The sequence below is a fragment of the Bubalus kerabau genome, chromosome 21 (assembly GCF_029407905.1).
Source record: "Bubalus kerabau isolate K-KA32 ecotype Philippines breed swamp buffalo chromosome 21, PCC_UOA_SB_1v2, whole genome shotgun sequence".
In the NCBI taxonomy this organism is placed as follows: domain Eukaryota; kingdom Metazoa; phylum Chordata; class Mammalia; order Artiodactyla; family Bovidae; genus Bubalus; species Bubalus kerabau.
The window spans coordinates 31,790,903-31,808,972 of record NC_073644.1 but is presented as its reverse complement, the minus strand read 5'-3'; the positions used below and the strand labels follow the sequence as shown (position 1 = coordinate 31,808,972).

Sequence of the window (18,070 nt, the reverse complement as noted above, 5' to 3'; positions counted from 1 at the left end):
TACGTATTTTCATCTTAACCGCTCAATTTAAACTACTCTCCAAGGGCCTCAAAAGGCTGCCCATTCAACAAATGCAACCTTTTCATTATGTCTCATTTTTCTTGGCCTCCCTGCAGTATTTTAAGTCCTCAGTCATTCTTTCATTCTTGAATTTTTTTTTTTTTTGTCCTTTGCTTATGTTGTACTGGTTTCTCCCTTAACCTCCTTCAGCTCCACATCTTGGTCCTGCAATGCAGAACTAGGCTTACTTTTCTCTAGATTCTAGGCTTTAAAGCACCACTATCAACTACATAGATAAGAATCTCAAACCTCTTCCCCAACTCCAAGTAAACCCAAGTCACACTACTGGATCAGTTATCTTTCCAGTGATCAGAATTCTTCATTCTCTTTCATTAATCCAATAGAAATCTACTCAGTATTGACTGTATACTCAGTATTGACTCAGGATTAGTGTTACCAAGAAAAACAAGGTCACTATCATGCCATAAAATAAACCACACTCACACTGGTGTGATGAACTATGAAGGGTTCAACAGAACCACACATCCTTCTCTCTGCAGAGCCATAGGTTCTAGAAAAGATGAGTGGCCCTCCTTGCTCACTCCTGAAATTTGGTCTTGGTCATTTCAGTTGGTGGTATCAGCAATCTTCTAGTTACTCATATCTTGAAAGTCTTGGACTCCATGATACCCCCTACCCAAAGAATGCCAGGCAGTCAATCCCAGTTGGTTTCATCAAATTCAGGCCAAGCTCCACTGCCATGTCTGCAGGAAGCCTTTCCCAACCTCCACCTCAGACAGAAGCAATCACTCCTTCAAGGATCCCCTAGAACAACTGTCCGCCATTGTGCTCAGCTTCACTATTTGATGAAAAGTTCAGAGAAAGAAAAACTGATATATGTGCTAAAGTATTTGCACACAGCAGGTACTCAAAGGTGCTGGTTTTTCTCCAAGTAGGGTTTTTATTTCCTATTCATCCTCACACGGACTCTTACTAGAGAGAGTATGTTCACAATCTCATTTTACTCTACAAGCAATGTCAACATAAATTAAGTTAGCTAAATTGTGTTCTTATTTTTTTTAATTTATTGACTCTATGAAAGAAGGGGCTGGCCTACGCCATGTTCAAAATTCCTTTGGAGTCTAGAATTCTAGTCCTTTTCTACAGTCTTATAAACTATGGTTAAGTAGAAATTGTCAGTATTAAAGATTTCTCTTTATGTATTTATTTATTTGGTTGCCCAAGGTCTTAGTTGCAGTGTGCAGAATCTTTAGTCAAGGCATGTGGGATCTAGTTCCCTGATGAGGGATCGAACCTGGGCCCCTTGCATTGGGAGTGTGGAGTCTTGCCCACCAGACTACCTGGAAGTCCTGAAGATTCCTAATTACAAAACACTGAGGAAATTCCCTGGTGGTCTAGTGGTTAAGACTCCACCCTTTCACAGCTGAGGGCCCAGGGAACTAAGATCCCAGGCAGTAAGTCAAGCAGCGTGGCCAAAAATAATAATGAAATGAAATTTCAAAAGCACTGAGAAATGAACATTTCTAATTCAACAACTTATAAGGTGATTCCTCCAAACTTTCTTACACATAACTCTTTTAGCACACCAGTAGTCATATACTTCATTTTTGCCTAGGAATATAAACAGTAGCTTACAACACTTCATAAAGCAGAAACTAGAAAATGGAAAAATCTCCAGTGGGTCTCATATTAATGATTTACTGGCACATGAAAAAACAGTAATTTCTAATAAATAGGACCACCTTTAATGAGATAGAATATGGGAAGCAATAACAATCCCAGGGCATTTTTAGGTCATGCTGGAAGTTTAAAGTATATGAAGCCAACAAGGTGGCACATTATGTTTTAGCTCTTTTGTATAAGGGATCAATTTTCAGGTTTCAGTTCTGCCTGCATATCTTGATGCAAGGGTCAGAAAATGATACCCCAAATGCCCTAGAACACTGCCCCAAATTTATAAATATTTTCAAAGTGAAGATGAAAACTGTTTAAAAGTCTAAGAGCATATCCTGAACAAACCACTAAAAACTCAGAAGTATGATACATTTCAATTTGTAGTCCTCCTGCTGCAAATGAATCTATACAAAAAATTACAGTTGACAGATCACCTCTTCAATAATCTATAGACTTTTCACAAGCACGCGGCTAACCTGTGGGCATACTTTCATACAAAGAAGGGATTTATTCCCAACCCTTTAGCAGCAATCATCTTATGTGATTAAGTCATAGATATTATTGAAGCAGTATTTTGCTGATACTAATTTTTCCCTCTGGAATCACATGATTTCTCTTCGCACCTTATTTATTATGGGAGACTCGTCTTTGGGTGGACTAGGGAGAGTGATCTGTGGAATTTGTTAAGTGGGAACTTAAAAGCGTAGCTCTGTCCCTGGGTAATAAGAAAAGTCCTTCACCATAATTTTGATTGTGCTTTAGAACAGAAAAACAGACACCTTTCTGGTCTGGCTGGGCTGCCTGGAAAGGAGCTGGAATGCAGACTTCATTACACTGTATTGATCTCACTAAATAAAGGGTTTGGAATGTATTGATCGGCTCGGATTAAACCCCTGAATGTTCGCTGGACTCTGGGTGATGTGAAGGCCGGTTCACTGAAGAAGGAAGAACAGAAAGCACTTTTGTTCTGGGGTGGCCACAGAGCAGCGTTTTCCACTAAGTAGTAGATTAACATGATTAAAATAATAGACAGCATTCAGTTAGAGAACAGGCCGGGAGATACGCCTCATGTTCAATTCAAAGATTTCTCTCAGTTTTAAAAATGATCTCACAACAAGTCAAAGGTAAAATGGTTTTAAAAAGAGTGTCTTCTTGCCAGACTTCTAAGCAGAAAGGCAATTTCATCTCAATACAGTTGTTCTCCGGAAACCCCCAAATTATGTAATTTTTTTAAAAACTAAATCTGCAGCAGCTTCCCCTTCGCCCTTGTCAGTTTCAATACACCGGTGAAATGATGCATTCACATTATCACATGCCTTACAAGGAAGGGTAAATCCAAGATTAATTTTAAGGCTCTTTTTGTACATCTGCTCATTTTCATTTGGAAGGACATGATTTTCTTCAGTCAAACTCAATTTTCATTCAAAATGCCTGAATATGCTGTGGACTGATCTTATTACAATAAAAAATAGTTGCTGCCAAAATTTTCAGCAGACTTTAATCTCAGAAAAAGAGAAACCATACCCCTTTATCCTGGTTTTCAGAACCCAGACCAAGCATGCGTTTCTCAATTTCATGAGTGTCTGTCTTTACGTTTTCAAGTTCTTGATTTTAAAACAAATGAAAGAAAAACCTGTTTTTCTAAACATCAGCCAAAGAAATATTTCTGAAAAGCTCTTTCACCTTCTCTTCCAAATTCAGTTGGTTAAGTATTCTGATCTAATACTACATTTACTGTGCTGTGAGCTGTGCTTAGTCGATCAGTCGTGTCTGACTCTCTGCAACACCACGGACTGTAGCCTGCCAGGCTCCTGTGTCCATGGGATTCTCCAGGCAAGAATACTGGAGAGGGTTGCCATGCCCTCATCCGGGAGATTGTCCCAACCCAGGGATCAAACCCAGGTCTCACTCATTGCAGGCAGATTCTTTACCGTCTGAGCCACCAGGGAAGTCCAGGAATACTGGAGTGCTACCCTCCCAACCCAGGGATGATATCGGGGTCTCTTGCATTGCAGGTGGATTCTTTACCAGCTGAGATACCAGGAAAGCCCAATACCATATTTACTCATGATTAATACCTAAATTTACTCTTCTAGGATTACTGTATTTAAAAGACAGGAAGACAATGATTTAGTATTAAATGAGGGCATTCACCTCCTCCTTATCTCTTATATCTTTTTAACCTCACTGACTAATAATGATTAAAGGATGACTCATTTAAAGAAATAAGATAATTGGCTGTAGTTCAGAGGGGGATGGTAGTGGAGGGGAGATCCAGCTCAGGATACAGATTCAATCTTGATGGCTACTAAAGGGCTGTGCAGCGCAGTATCTCAGGTCAGTTGCTACGCTTTTCATATTATGGAGTACACACTGGCTACTCACTGTTCTGAAATTTTAAGACAGTTATTTAAGAGTGTTAGATACAAATACAAATTTTAAGAGTGTTAGATACAAATATGAGTTATTTTAAAAACTGGCTGAGTTTTAGACAGGAAAAGCTTTTGTTGTTGCTGTTTGGGCATGTCCGACTCTGCAACCCCATGGACTATAGCCCTCCAGGCTCCTCTGTCCATTGAATTCTGCAGGCAAGAATACTGGAGAGGGTTACCATTTCCTTCTCTAGGGGATCTTCCCGACCAAGGGATCAAACCTGCCTCTCCTACATTGGCAGGCAGATTCTTTACCACTGAGCCAGCAGGGAAGCCCCAAGTAATGGCTTTATGTCCATTTGGGAGAACGCCATACTATGACTCGGATATTAGTTGGGGAAGGAGGAGGAAGAGACTTCTACTTTAATATTTATGTTTCAGACTATGAAGTATGAGAAAACTCTTTAAGTTTCTTCCTCTGAAGGTCAAGAAGTCAGAAACCCAGCACATTACTGCCCAGTCATTGATTCATTTAACCAATATTTACAAAGTACTTAGAATGAATAAAGAAGCTGCCACTGCTCAATTAATACACTGAATACAAAAACTAATGTCGTCGAGTAGTGATTTCAAAGAAGACAGGAAGTGGAAGAGAGTAAGACTCAAAGAAAATACTTTAAAATTTATTTTCTTCTTAAAAAGGAGGCCAGGATTAAGGGGACATACAACGAGGAGGGAGAGGAATGAGGAATTCAACCCAAATACTTGTTTTATAAGAATGAACTTATCTACCCTAATACAGTTAAATGCAAATTAACTTGCTTTCTGAAAATCAAGGTTGAAAAGGAAGGTGTGGAAGAAAACCCCTAAATCATTATAATAAACATTTATTTAGCATTTCCCAGGTGGCATTGTGGTAAAGAGAACTCCAGGGACTGTATAGTCCATGAGGTCACAAAGAGTCATATTCTTGCCTGGGAAATCCCAGGGACAGAGCAGCCTGGTGGTTAGGCTACAGTCCGTGGGGTCGCAAAGAATCTGACAAAACTGAGGGACTGAGCATGCATGCATAGTATGATCAGGCATTGTTCTAAACACTTTATAGATATTAACTTGTTAACTCATCCTAACAGGTTTGCAAAATAGGGGCTATCATTATCCTCAGTATTTGAAGGAGACTAAAGGAAATGGCACCCCACTCCAATACTCTTGCCTGGAAAATTCCATGGACTGAGGAGCCTGGTAGGCTACAGTCCATGGGGTCGCAAAGAGTTGGACACGACTGAGCGACTTCACTTCACTTCAAAGGGGCCAAGGAACTTCCCAGTTGTAAAGAATCTGCCTACCAATGCAGGAGATGTGGGTTTAATCCCCTGGATCGGAAAGATCCCCTAGAGGAGGAAATGGCAACTGACTCCAGTATTCTTGCCTGGAGAATTCCCTGGACAGAGGAGCCTGGCGGGCTACAGTCCATGGAATCACAGAATCGGACATGACTGAGCACACGTGCACACAATGCACGAAGGGGCTAAATCTCAGATACCATTTATGACTTACAACTCAGGGCTCCTAATTACAAAATACTTATGTTTACCATTTAAGAAATATTTGGGGGTGTAGAAAATATGCAAGATGATGTCATCATTCTTAAATTGAACTGAAAATAGTATGGAAAATGAAAACCATGAAAACTTAAGTAGAGCATTTTTACAGGAAACGAGATGAAATCTATAGTTAAACCTGTATTGTTTAAACACTTAGAACTTCTCAGATCAACAGCACAAGAGTTCATGTTTAAAGAAAAACAGGGAAACTTAATAAAAACGAGACTGTTCAAAGGTCATACATTGTTACTCCAGAGGAAGTATCCTGGAGAAGGCAATGGCACCCCACTGCAGTACTCTTGCCTGGAAAATCCCATGGATGGAGGAGCCTGGTAGGCTGCAGTCCATGGGGTCGCTGAGGGTCAGACATGACTGAGTGACTTCACTTTCACTTTTCATTTTCATGCATTGGAGAAGGAAAGGGCAACCCACTCCAGTGTTCTTGCCTGGAGAATCCCAGGGACAGGGGAGCCTGGTGGGCTGCCGTCTATGGGGTTGCACAGAATCGGACATGACTGAAGTGACTTAGTAATAGTAGTAGAGGAAGTATCCAGATGCGATGGTCTTAAAACTGTACAAACATTTTTTATTTTGAAGACTGCCATCATTCAGAGAAAAACAGACCATGACATCTGTGACTGTTTGCTTAATTATACACTGTCCTCAAATGGATATATGGGCTTCCCAGGTGACACAGTAGTAAAGAATCCACTATTAATGCAAGAGACACAAGAGACATGGGTTCGATCCCTGAGTCAGGAAGGTCTCCTAGACTAGGAATTGGCAACCTGCTAAAGTATTCCTGCCTGGAAAATTCCATGGACAGAGAAGCCCGGCGGGCTACAGTGCAGGGCTTGCAAAGAGTCAGACACGACTGAGCGATTAAGCATGTACACGCAAACAAACAGGCGTATAAATAAAACCTAAACAGAATAATTGGGGAAGGTGATATGAGTACATAATCAACTTTTAAAAATCAAAACGAATCATTTCTTTAAAATACAGAAGAGTGTATATATACTCTGGCCTTAGAGAGATGGCACATGGCCTTTGATAAAATACAGTATCTTTCCTTTACTGGCTGAGTGCTTGTGCAAATTCTTTAGCTTTTCTGAATTTGTTTACACAATCCCTTTAAAGTATATATAAAACTTACCCCACTGTTTGTTATGATAATTAAGCTAAACATCTAGGCCACTAACCTAGTATCTGGAAATCAAGCAAATTTGCTACACATAAGATAAATATAAAACACAGCCAGGAGGCTTCTAATCTCTCATCGACAAACAGTAATTACCTTTGAAAAAAATCTTAATATTGGGTAAATCTCTCCAATTTTCTAATCTCCTGGATAAAGAGAATAAGTCAGTGAAATCCATCATTGATTTCAAATATTACTGAGTGTGCTGTGCTCAGCAAAGGGGATAAAGATGTAAACAAGACACAGGCCAGCATGCCGGAACTACGATGCTAGTATGGAAAAGTGACTTCCAAGTTCCTAGAACTGCAAGGTGGGCAGAGAGGGCTAGTAGGTTCTGGAACAACAGATCAGCACCTGCAATGATACAGTGTGCATGCTGGTCGTGTCCAACTCTTTGCGACCCCATGGACTGTACCCACCAGGCTCTGACCATGGACTTTTCCAGGCAAAAGTACTGGAGTGGGTTGCCATTTCCTACTCTAGAGGATCTTCCTGGCCCAGAGATTAAACAGGAGTCTCCTGTATGCCCTGCATTAGCAGGTGGATTCTTTACCACTGCGCCACCTGGGAAGCCCCAAAGATATGGCAACATGATCCAATTTGCAGCCAGGACCCATCAATAATAGGAGCCCAAGAATGTCCCCAAAGGCTATGGGGTGAGTTTTAGGGCCAGATCCTGCAGCTGAAGGCCTTGTGTGGTGACCTCAGGCAGCTAGACTTTGTCCCTAAGGCACCGCTGACCCACGGAGCCCCATGGGGAGTCCTTAGGCAAGCTGCTGCTGCTGCTAAGTCGCTTCAGTCGTGTCCGACCCTGTGCGACCCCATAGACTGCAGCCCACTAGGCTCCGCTGTCCCTGGGATTCTCCAGGCAAGAACACTGGAGTGGGTTGCCCTTTCCTTCTCCAATGCATGAAAGTGAAAAGTGAAAGTGAAGTCGCTCAGCCGTGTCCGACTCTTAGCGACCCCATGGACTGCGGCCTACCAGGCTCCTCCATCCATGGGATTTTCCAGTACTCCAAGAGTACTGGAGTGGGGTGCCATTGCCTTCTCCACCTTAGGCAAGAGACAGACACAAAACCTGCTCTGTAGACCGAATTCCAGCAGCAGTACAGAATACAGCTTGAAGAGGAATTTTTACTATAAAGAAAAGATAAACACTGTATTACTTATTAAATCATCTTCTTTTGTGTAGAAAAAGAATGAACATCAAGTTATCCAATCCACCAACTTGATACAGAAGAAACAACACTAAAATCTACAGAACTTTTCCCCTAATTTCTATGGGAGCAGTTTTAGATTTGGCTGATGGCCTCAACTTCCTAGTGGTTTGGCAATTTATATGCTTCCCCTAATAACAGCAAATTAAAATTCTGGTGGCCAGAATGACAGGTTGCCCAGGTCTGATCTGAAACTTGGGAAGCAGCCATCAATACAAGGCCCTGCAGTGAAGGAAAAATACTTTTTAGTGAGCAATGGTCATACATATAAGATTCTACTTGGTGTTATTAAAATAATGCTGGTTCCACTTTTTAATAAGGAAAATAATCTTTTGAAGAAGCAGAGCACTAAGGCTTGTTACAATACAGTAATTTAAGCCATGACAAAAAACCCTTACAAGCATATATAAATATAATTAGGTCTGAAAAAAGCAGAGTTTGTTATGGTTGGAAGCAGAGTTGCCCTAATGTATACAAGACCTTCAAGGCTATTTTAGTATAAACTTAATTAGAAAAATTTTTCAAAAGAAACACACATGTGTGCCATTTCCTCTCTCACTTCATATAATCACATGAACTCATCGAATTGTATGGTTAACATATTGAGAGGCTCTATGTGCTCAGCCATCAAAGGACATGGGTGTTGCTGGCCAAGGGTGATGATCGTCAAATATTTTGCAAAGTTGAACTATTACCTATTAACTTATAACCCTCAAAAGATGCTCTGTGGCAAATATTTGAGTTAATGAATGAAAAGATAAAGAAATGACCGAAGATGAGTTGGCTGCTGTTCTAGGACACTTTTGATGTTTCCAGGACATGTGACTGTGTATGTGTGGAAAAGAAAATAATAAAGGTGTTCTATTGTCAGAAGATAAAAAATAAAGGAATAGTACAAACAATACAGTCAGTAAGACATGAACAACTACACGGAGTTCATGGCAACTCATTACCATACTTCTGACATATTTTAATAGCGTCATGAAATTCCCTGTCAGCTTTTCATTTGGTTTTTCTGGAACCAAATGCAAAATTAAAACAAATTAATAGGTTCTGAAAAACTTTTAAAATTGCAACTAATTTTCATAATCTTATCACTTATGTCATTTCTTAGATTACACATCAAGAACTGTATGTGTACAAAATACTACACGTGTACCTAAAATATCAGAAGTATAAACATTAATTTCTCAGATGTTTAGCTAGCCTCCAAAGAACCTTGATGGCTAAACTATAATATTCTAAGTTTTATTATAATGTTTCAAAGGCATTTATGAATTAAGGAACTAACCAAACTGCTGGGTTTAGCATTAATTCTGTTATTAGTGAGTTTACCTCCCAAAGAAGGACACAAAGACACAATACATAGAACAAGCTTTTGCTGCATGTTAAATACACACCCTATTTACTTGGTTCCTGCAGATATACCAGTGGTACAAGACATGGCCTATCTGAATTGCTATTTCACTTATATTTCGAAGTATAATTGCAGATGCAGCCACCCATCATCTCCAATAACTCCAGACTTTCATATGCAGGATTCAGATGTATCCTAGCCCACTCGAAACAATTAGGCATCAATTGTTTCTTGAATTATGTGACTTCTGTCCCTTCTATATGCAAACGGACCTTAGAACTGCCTTTGTGTGATTTGGTTATTAGCTACTCCACTGAAAATTGCAATTTGCCTTTCAAAACATCAAGTCCAAAGTTAACATATTCCTAATGCTAAATTATTTTTCTCTGAAAATGGATGTGCTTCCATCACTTTAATACTTTAAAATTATAGCTATAAACATTTTAAACTCACAAATGAAGCATAACTGCCTGGTGAATAAAAATCTGTCTACGATATAAGTAAGTATGCTTTAATTGTGGTAATTATCAAAAAATATTTGTAAGAAGATGGCCTTGAGGCCACTGGTAAACACAGACCAAAGATCAACTATCAAAACTTTCTCATTCTTAATGGAAGTTCAGCTTATGATTTGCAAATCAGATGAATATACCTGAGACTAGTCCTGTCTATAACTTGGAAAATACAAATTATTAACTTGTAAAAAACAAATGATGACTCTATATGTCAATAGCATAATTCATATACCTTTCTTATTACATATTTTTAAGAAATCTGCTGCTGCTGCTGCTACTAAGTCCCTTCAGTCATGTCTGACTCTATGCGACCCCATAGATGGCAGCCCACCAGGCTCCACCGTCCCTGGGATTCTCCAGGCAAGAACACTGGAGTGGGTTGCCATTTCCTCCTCCATTAAGAAATCTAGAGCTACATAAAAGATTTATTATTAGGTAAAAAAATAGAATTGGGGGAATAATTCAGCATTAAACACAGTGTCCATTCTCTATGACATCCTTGGTAGAATGATGAACTTCTGTAGCACTCATAGTTAACACATGACTGTAAGGTAAACAGGTGGTAATTCATAAACACGGAATACTTTCATATCCAGTACATAATGTTCAATAAATAGATATTCTCCAGAAGCATTATGACCCCTTTAGGATGGCATGAGCCCTAACAGAGTGACCATGGGCATGGGTAAGTCATGGCCATCATCGGAGGGCCACTTTTGCTGAAGAACAGACAGGAATGCTATTGAAGACTCTGGGACTGAGTACTCCACCCTAGAAAGCAGGGCCAACGCAATACTTTTCAAACCGCAGATAACGACAGATTCTTAGTATAATTCGGAATGGAATGGAAAATGGAGAACATCATGTGCTAAGCTGCTTCAGTCGTGTTTGATTCTTTGCGACCCTAATGGACTGTAGCCCACCAGGCTCCTCTGTCTATCGGATTCTCCAGGCAAGAATACTGGAGTGGGTTGTGATGCCCTCCTCCAGGGGATCTTCCTGACCCAGGGATCGAGCCTTCATCTCTTATGTCCCCTGCATCCCCGGTTTCTTCACCACTAGCACCACCTGGCAAGCCCACATCACGGTCAAGGGTAAGTGAGCTCTCTTGTGAAATACACATATACAGCATCGTAAAATGTGTTTCTGACAACGCCTCCCAGTCATAACAATTGAAATTTACTATCCTAAAAGACTGGGGTATACACCTACCCAACACAGGACATCCGTGAAGTAATTACTCAAGCCTAGCTGGGGGTCTAAGCTGTATACTGTACGTGCTCAGTTGTGTCTGACCCTACGACCCCATGGACTGTAGCCCGCCAGGCAAGAATACTGGAGTGAGGTGCATTTCCCCCTCCAGGGGATCTTCCTGACCCAGGGATCGAACCTGCGTCTCTTACATCTCCTGCTTTGGCAGGCAGGTTCTTTACCACTAGTGCCACCTGGGAAGCCCCTGGGGTCTATGTGGCAGGATTAACTGGCAAAAGTCCTGAGAAAACACAGCATCACAGCAGCTGAGCAGACCTCTTCCAGGGAGCCCTGCAGGAGACGATTTGGGTTCCATCTCCAGAGACTAAAATCTAAAATTATGTTACCTCCGTTGAGGCATAGTGTTGAAATGCTGCCAAGATTTTCCAAAGTGGAGTTCCACTGTGAGGGCAACAAGCCCTCTTGAAATCAGTGGAGAAGAGTAAAAGGATTACATTTCCATGAGAGGCTGAGACTTCAATTTTGATGAGCTCCCTTTCAGATCAGATCAGATCAGTCGCTCAGTCGTGTTCGACTCTTTGCGACCCCATGAATCGCAGCACGGCAGGCCTCCCTGTCCATCACCAACTCCCGGAGTTCACTGAGACTCACGTCCATCGAGTCAGTGATGCCATCCAGCCATCTCATCCTCTGTCGTCCCCTTTAAGAGTTAGTTAAAAATTTAGTATCACAAAAAAAAAAAAAAATTTAGTATCAGGCACATATCTGAGCACACATACTCATTCCTTCAATGGAATCTTTATTTTTATTTTTTTTTAAGTTTACTTTTATTTTTTTTTAATTTTTATTTTTAAACTTTACAATATTGTATTGGTTTTGCCAAATATCGAAATGAATCCAGGAATCTTTATTTTTAAAACCAACTCTTTACACCATGTTCTCAGCTAACTGGACATATAACCACAAAATACTTCCAGAAATCTGAGAAAGCAAATGTCATTTTGGACCCCATAAATACCAGATAATCTAATAGAATGACCCATACAAAAAAGATCAAGTAAGATATTCTAAGTTCTATAGTGCTGCAAAGTGATCATTTCCTCTTAAGGTTCTTCTGCCCTTTTTACAAATTTAGAATTATATATCTTTTTCTTCCCCCAAATACTAAAATTCATGTTTAATAAATACTAAATTTTATGTTAGGAACTTGTTAAAGACTGAATACTTGCAGCTCCCCCAAAATTCATAAGTTGAACATTATCCCCTGATGTGATTTGGAGGTGGGAACTTTAGGAGGTGGGTCGTGAGGGTGGAGCCCCTGCGACTGGATTAGTGTCCTTATGGGAAAAAAAACAAAAAAACAATGAGCTCCCTTGCCCTTTCCACCATGTAAGCACCCAGTGAGAAGGCATGCCTGTGAAGCAGGAAGAAGACCATCAATGAATCAGCCAGAGTCTTGATCTTGGACTTCCCAGCCTCCAGAGAAGTGAGAAATAAATTTCTCTGTGTAAGTCTACAGCACTCTGTTACAGCAACCTGAAAGTTCTAAGACAGAAACCAAAGGAAACATTTCTCTGAGAGTGAATTTCCTTTCAATTTTTAAAAATGTAACCCTCTGAATGACTTTTGCTTCCTTACTTTGTAAGAAAAGAGGCCATAGGTGTGAAGACAATCACAGCAAGGTCCCTATGCAAGCACTCTGAGGGTTTTTAGTGACAACACCTTACTGCACTTCTAGGCAACTCACAGGAACACTTTGATAGAATCTTCAATTAGCACATCAATCATTGCCATGGTGAGTTTCTATTAAGATCTGACCTAGAAAAAGCCCTTAATTTTTCTTCCTGTACTTCTCTATCTTATAGTCTTATAAGAAAAATCAAAATATTTTGGAAGAGATTTAGAAAAAAAAAGAGATGATCCATTTAAACAGAGAGGAAAAAAACAAAACAAGGAAGGGATAGAGAAGAAATTGTTGCCAAAACAGTTTTTTTGTAGACTAAAGGAGTAAGACCCTAGAGCTTAGTCAAAATTTCCTTTTGCCCAAATACTTTTCATCATTTCACAAGCTAGCATCCCATTTCCATCTTTCTAAATTACTGAAGAACTTCATTTTTCTTTTAATTTCCATAGTGTTCCCTGCAACAGAGGCTACTGTCCTTGACCTCATTTCCTGTTTCTCGGTAAATCGCCAAACTTCTGTTCAGAATCATTGACTCATTTAATCTATCACCTAGGGTTACAGCCAGGACCTGGCTGCCATTGTATGAGGCCCTGGGGATACTGGGTAAATAAGTGACCTGGTTCCACCACATAGAGGTGACCATCACCTCATGCCCATGGCAGAAAAGCAGAGACCCTTGAGCAAAGCAGCACCTTTTCCATCCCTGTCTTGATACTTCCCCTTCCTAGCTAACCTTGTAAACCAGCTTCTCCTGCCCCCGCAGTCATGAAGCCTGTGCTCCCACCATCACGGTGACCCTCAGCAACCAGGAAACAACTCGCTGAGAGTAACAGAAATGCCTCTCTCACTGCCTGACACAGTCATTGGGGCTTATCAGCTAACATGACGGGAAGCCCAGGGATGGAAAAAGCTCCGGATTATATTAATTCAGCAGCTGGGTAATCGTATCAGAGGCCAAGCTTCTCTCCATCTCTCCTCTCTGCTTGAAAGTGATGGATTGGCAAGAACTGTCAAGATTATTTAATTCCTGGTCTTCATCCAGAGACGAAGAGAACCATGGAGGCAAAGGGAAGGAGGTGTGGGGCACAATGATGAGGGGTCAAAGACCTAGACAGAAAGGTTGAGAGGAAGCAAAATTTCCCTAAACTTGACCTCATTGATCCAAAAGTTTCCACTGTGGTCATAGGAATAAGGCTATGATGTCTTGTCCTTATGGGGTTGCAAAGAGTCGGACATGACTGAGCAACTGAACTGAACTAAACTGAACTGTCTTGTCCTTAGAACTGTAGGTGAATCAAGCTTCTAAATCTATGAACTGTACAGTAATCAAGGAATGAATCTCAGGAAGGGCCGCCATGATGCCAACTACACAACTGATTTGCTCAGCTTTATTCACCTACTGTTTACAGCTTTTCAAGTCTGCTTCATCCATATGGTCCTCTCCAGAACCCATAATTGCCTAATTCTCCTTCCATCACTGGCTGACTCCCACCTCAAGAGCCAGCTCAGCTCCTCATTCTGGAACTCAAGGGTCTTTGGGATGGGATAAGTGTGTTAGTGTTAGTTGCTCAGTCGTGTCCAACTCTTTGCGACCCTATGGACTGTAGCCAGCCAGGCTCCTCTGTCCATGGGGATTCTCCAGGCAAGCATACTGGATTGGGTTGCCATTCCCTTCTCCAGGGGATCTTCCCAACCCAGGAATTGAACCCGGGTCTCCCACATTGCAGGCAAATTCTTAACCATCTGAGCTACCAGGGAAGCCCAGATGGGATTTGGGGGTCACAAGGAGTCGGACTAACACTATGCGAATAATACTTTCATTTTTGTCTCACCAGTCTACATTTTGCTAAGTTTTCTCCAATAAAAATCTTCCTCCCATGTCCATCTGATCTCAGACACACACCCCTTAACTACTGCCTCCTTATCTATCCAAAATGCCACTCTGCAAAGTATAGTTCTCAAAGTATGCCTCCTCCAATACCTCATCCCTGTGAGGGACCAGAGGGTCTGGTCCCTGACTGACCTGACTTTTCAGCACACCCTGTGGGCAGCATAGTCCATCAGGAAGAGCATGGGGGCGGACACCCTACTGACCCAGGCTCAACCCCTGGTGCCACTACGTGCTAACGGAACACTTTAAACTGTTTGCATCTGCATTTCCTTACCTGCAACACAAGTAGAAATGAAAGTGTCTATTAAGCACCTGGAACATGCAGACATTTGATACATTTAAAAAATCTATTGTCATTATTGGACTTCCCAGGTGGCACTAGTAGTAAGGAATCCACCTGCCAATACAGGAGACCTGAGTTTGATCCCTGGGTCAGGAAGATCCCCTGGAGAAGGAAATGGCAACCCACTCCAGTATTCTTGCCTGAAATTTCCATGGGCAGAGGAGCCTGCAGTTCAGGGTGCCTCAGAGAGTTGGACATGACTGAGCATCACATATCATTATAGAACCTTGGAAACTTTTGCTTTTATACAGTCTTCTGATGCTGTCTAGAGCTCTCACACATTAGATCTTCACTTCAGAGCAAGTACTCTGGGAAAACAAAAGATTCATCAATTTCTGTCTAATGAGCTGCATCTGGCAAAACCAAGATGGGGCTTTATGTGGGCTACCTACTCTTCTCTCATCTCCCACAACAATGAATTTCTATTTCTTAAGTAGAAAACATTCTGGGGCATACAGTATGCTGGGTAGTGATCTGTGGTCATTGTGGAAAAGAAAGGTTGAGACAATGGACCTTGTGCACCTTGACTGGCAACAAGGACTTTAAAACCCCAGGCAAGTAAGGTATTCTGGCACACGCAGGGGGAGGTGAGAGAGCTGAAGGGGCACGGAATGTTCCACCTGAAGCAGCCTTTCTGGGCAGCACTGCTCTCATGAGCCGGAGAGGAAGGACTCTGTGCAAGGGACAGAAATCAGAAGACAATGTGCAGACTACCTCCAGCCACTCATTACTCTTACAAGTGAGTCACCTCAGCTTTGTGAACTCAGTTTCATTACATGAACATAGAAACGCTCCCCTTCTGCACCCCCAGATGCACCCCATCTTAGCTGTCCCTTGGAATTTTGGGCAATCAGTATAATGTTTATGAAATTTCTCAAGAAGTATAACATGTTTTATGCAAACGTAAAAAGCAAAGGCATCACTCTGCTGACAAAGGTCCACAATAGTCCAGGCTATGGTTTTTCCAGTTGTCATGTACGGATGTGAGAGCTGGACCATAAAAAAAGCAGAGCGCTGAAGAATTGATGCTTTCGAACTGCAGTTCTGGAGAAGACTCATGAGAGTCCCTTGGAAAGCAAGGAAATTAAACCAGACAATCTTAAAGGAAATCAACCCTGAATACTCTTTGGAAGGACTGATGCTGAAGCTTCAATTCTCTCGCCACCTGATGCGAAGAGCTGACTCATAGGAAAAGACCTTGATGCTGGGAAAGATTGAGGGCAGGAGGAGAAGGAGGTGACAGAGGATGAGATGGTTGGATTTCATCACCAATTCAATGGACAGAGACAGTCCATGGGGTCTCGAAGAGTCGGACATGACTTGGCGACTGAACAACAAAAAAACACTTATAAATAAACAATCTGAATACTGAAGGTAAAGTGATTCTTATACATTTCAACACAGTCTTGCCCAAATGTGCATATTGCAACCACCAGACATTATATTTGGATAATGAGCAAGACAAAGGATGTATCCTGTTCTTAATTGCTTAGCTTATTTAAATGGTTGCCTGGAAAATAATAAATTATACTTATGATTTATGGGTTAAGTCATTAGGACATTTAAATATCAAACTACTAAGCTTCTGAGAATGTGGCACTAATAGGGATTGAGAGTTCACGCCATCTACTAATTTGCTAATCGTTAGTAAAGTGACAATACCATACTGGGACTTCATCAGTTTGAGTAGTCAGTGTGAGATTACTTCATAAGGGAACATTTTCCTACAATATAAATGCAACAAGATGCTTTAATAAATGTCTTCTACATTGACAGAACAGATGACAAGTCAACAAAAGACACCATAGCGAATCAAAGTGACTGAGCTGAAGGAATAATTACATATATGCATAATGTGAAAATCTGCAGGATTTAATTTCACAAAGGATTCAGCAGAACAAATATTCAGCTCTGTCAAATTTTTGCTCCAGTCATTCCATGAAGGTAGCCCCTTATTTTTGTCCTTTAAAACTACATAGAAATGCTCCAAAGAAACATTTATAATTTAAATAATTGCTAGAAATGGGGACTGTTTTCCCCACTACCATAAGTAATAAGTGTGAGCTGGGCTCTGGTATATTCCAAAGTAATGCAGACAGACTTCCTTAGCCAGAAGAGAAAACAAATATTTGCTGAAAACATGTTGGGAACACAAATACTCCCCAAGCTCTGAAAATTTCCACATCAACACTCTGTTAAATTTGTAATACCTGTTAATCTGAGAATATTTAATTTACAGCGAAATTCTGAAATAAAAGACAAAAGTAAAAGAACTTGCCCTTATTTGTTGGGCTTGAGAATACCATTGAATGCACAGCTCAATAAGGTCAAGGGCAGAGGAGAAAGGAGAACTTCGAGGAGGCCAACTGATGAGGAAGATCAGACGTAGCTACTGGGCGCTTCCCCTCAGACAGAGACAGCCTTGGGTAGACTACAGCATGAGCCAGTGAATGTAGGGGCCAGGACAAGAGGTTTCAGCCCTACAATTAGAACTTACAGGTCATTTCCTGTGATGAAGTCTTTTGTGTTTTTTTATTCTACCAGGTAAGTGAAGAGCCTTGTTCTCCAAGTATTAGCACTTTTTTAGAACTTAATAGTCTCCTCATCTGAGCATCTGATAAACTAAATATTCAGATGTTCAAAAATTAACAGGAATACAATGATAGTGGACACAGATATGTTCCAAGTGTTAACACTAACAAAGGTTTTATCAACATCTCTTTTAGAAGTTGATCCAAATCTGTTCCAAAGACAGAAAGTGGGCTTCTATGTAAAAAAAGCACTAGAGAAGAGGCAAGGTACAACCTCCAAAATATAACACCTCTAAAACCATCTGATCTATGTTTCTGTCACGTAAATACACACTAAGGACCGACTGTGGAAGTCAGGTGGAGACTACCTTTATTGGAGTCACCTGGAGTCCATCTGTAAAAGCCTGAATGTCTGAAAACTGATCATATTGTTTTTTTTTTTTTAAAG

The 18,070-nt window shown here is 40.9% G+C and overlaps 1 protein-coding gene and 1 long non-coding RNA gene across 2 annotated transcripts in view; one reads left to right on the top strand and one right to left on the bottom strand.

Moving 5' to 3' along the window:
* CDH2 (cadherin 2) overlaps positions 1 to 18,070 on the bottom strand; it is a 247,160-nt gene that overhangs the window by 186,424 nt on the left and 42,666 nt on the right. The gene's annotated exons all lie outside the window — the stretch shown is intronic.
* On the top strand, positions 3,949 to 13,592 carry LOC129636305 (uncharacterized). The gene is made up of 3 exons (XR_008706862.1): positions 3,949 to 4,032; positions 10,914 to 11,055; positions 12,568 to 13,592. It is a non-coding gene; the product is annotated as an uncharacterized LOC129636305 (long non-coding RNA).